Source organism: Montipora capricornis, chromosome 8, assembly GCF_036669925.1.
Source record: "Montipora capricornis isolate CH-2021 chromosome 8, ASM3666992v2, whole genome shotgun sequence".
In the NCBI taxonomy this organism is placed as follows: Eukaryota; Metazoa; Cnidaria; class Anthozoa; order Scleractinia; family Acroporidae; genus Montipora; species Montipora capricornis.
The window spans coordinates 34,746,399-34,748,898 of record NC_090890.1 but is presented as its reverse complement, the minus strand read 5'-3'; the positions used below and the strand labels follow the sequence as shown (position 1 = coordinate 34,748,898).

At 41.6% G+C, this 2,500-nt stretch overlaps 1 protein-coding gene across 1 annotated transcript in view; it reads right to left on the bottom strand.

Annotated features, from left to right (window-relative positions):
* Positions 1–857: 857 nt before the first annotated feature.
* LOC138014521 (arylsulfatase B-like) overlaps positions 858–2,500 on the bottom strand; it is an 11,047-nt gene continuing 9,404 nt past the window's right edge. The window contains exon 9 of the mRNA XM_068861611.1: positions 858–2,500. This exon is cut by the window's right edge and continues 793 nt beyond it. The gene's annotated coding sequence lies outside the window, so the exon portion shown is untranslated.

Here is a 2,500-nt window from a genome sequence, read left to right as displayed (position 1 = left end):
TTGGTGTCACCAGCTCGATTTTGATTGGCTATAAGCCCGCAGCTAATTCTTGCTTGCTCTGTTTCTCTTACGTCATACCCACAAACAATAGATTTTATATATGTAGAATTGACGTCATACCTACCGACAATAGTTTTATGCATGCAGAAGTGACGTCACCTAACACACTAACCAGCAGTTTGATCAGTTTTGTCATGGCGGAGCTCAGCTCAGGAATATGCATAATAAAACAATTATTGAATTCGGTTTTCGCATGTGAACGATAATTATCAAGGCCTCAGTTTGTGTTATCCGCCTCAGCTTCGGCAGATAACACAAACTGTGGCCTTGATAATTATCGCTAACATGCTCAACCTCATCCAATAATTGTTAATTGTTGGAAGGTAGAAGTGATCCTCGCACTCAACTGGATAATTTAGACAATTGTCACTTCAAAGACATCTGAAAAATTCGGGTCAGTGCACAGCTATAACAACGGCTCTCGGGATTGGTTCAGAAAACAGAGCTGCCTCCTAAAGGGATCCAATGAAATTAGAGGTTGTAAAGAGCTGCGTCCTATCTCAAAAATTCAGGTGCGTGGCTCCAACGGGATTCGTAGCCTTGACCTCTCCGATGCCGGCCGTGCAGTGCTCTACCAACTGAGCTTTGGGAGCGGGTCAATTTGTTGGGCTCATTTGTTTCCGTGAAAGGAATGATGAGTGAAATAAATGTATGTTTTGAAGTGCGGGATATAGACGGAAGGTAGAACTGACTGGACAATTTAACCCATTGACTCCTGGGTTCCCCAGGTCCCAAGTCTGACCAGTTCAGACCGGTTTGTTTAATGGGTTTTTCAGTGAGTAATTAAAGCAATTTGCCACTTTACAGACACCTGAAAAATAGGCACTATAATGATATACGGTACCAAAACAATATCGTACTATTAGAAATACATATTACGCAAGGATAACTTGAACATCCTGGAAGACAAAACGCAGCTCAGTTGACAATTATACAGCGCCGCGTTACTGCACTATTTGGACTATTTAAGGCTTTTCTGTAATCTTCTTTTCACGTTTTTGATGAATGGCGATGGAGTCCCCAAACAGTGTCATTACTAGGCGAGTATTGACTCATAAAGAGTGAGAGTGTGAGACCTGATTACCCCTTTTATTTTCATTTTTTTGCACGATTTATTTTGCTGTCAAATGTTTCTGTCGTTTTGGCGTTAGCATTTTCATAGCCGATTACGTATAAATTGATGCAATAGTATCCACTAAAGTTAATCCCGTTCGGGTGGAGTTAGTACTTGAATGGGAGACCACCTCAAAATCCCCCGGACGAAGACATGTAATCTTCATCATTATTTTAGTTGACTTCTTTTTTGTATTTGGTTGTTAAAGGCTTTTTCCGAATCTTCGGCTCTTCAGGAATCTTCAGGTGTAAAAACCTCACGGATGACGTAACACAAAGGAAAACAAAAGAGCAAATGAAAACATCAAACAATAACCTAACCCTACCAGGAGCTAACAAAACAAAGAAAAAGTTTCACAGGTTTTTACACCGAGGCAAACCCGAATCTTCTTTTAACGTTTTTGATGAGTGGCGATGAGTGCCTAAACAGTGCGGTCACCATTATTCAGTGCTGGTTAACCATTTTTCTTGCAAAGTTAAAAAAACAAAAAGGCCGTCGGCAGAATAACTGTAAAAAGGACATCAATTGTTAACATTCAAGAAAATCCTACAAGAGTAAAAGTGAAGTAAAGCAACCATATTTAACGTCGATAACTTGTAACAGTAATTCAACTGACAAACCTGAGGTCGAAGCTGCGCTCATTTTACTCCCCCCTCTTCATCAGTGCTCCGTTTTAAGGGTATTTAAAGCTACTTGAGCTAGCTACACTGAAAGGAAAGAAGTTGAAACAAGGATGCGAGATCCGGGAATCAAACTCAGGTTCTCTGCACCAAAGCCGCGCACTAACCGACTGTGCCATCCTTGTTCCTCAAAGTTTCATTAGTTTCGCAATTCATGCACGCGCTGCAGGCCTACAATCTCACACTCACTCACTCACTCAGACAGCCCCGATGACAATGGATACTGCACTTACAGTGCACTACCCACAAAAATTCAGGTGACTTCAACAGGATTCGAACTCATGACCTGTGCGATGCCGGTGCAATGCTCTACCACTGAACTTAGCTTTGAATCCACTCAGCTGGGAGCGGGTCAATTTGTTGGGCTCATTTGTTCCCGTGAAAGGAATGAGTGAAAGAACTGTATGTTTGAACTTCCGCAGATCATAGTTAATGCATGGAGATGGTTAAGAAACTGGACAAGTTCCTTTGTTTCATGCTTTTGTCCGTATTTTTGGCCTTGACCCTGCACAAAACACACCTTTTTTCGAGAAGATAACCAATCAAATCCTTCGATTAAATTATGCGCAACTAATTTGCGAACCCGTGCGAAGCGAAAACAAACGATTGTGCAGGGTCACGGTCAATTCAACATCGATTGCAACAA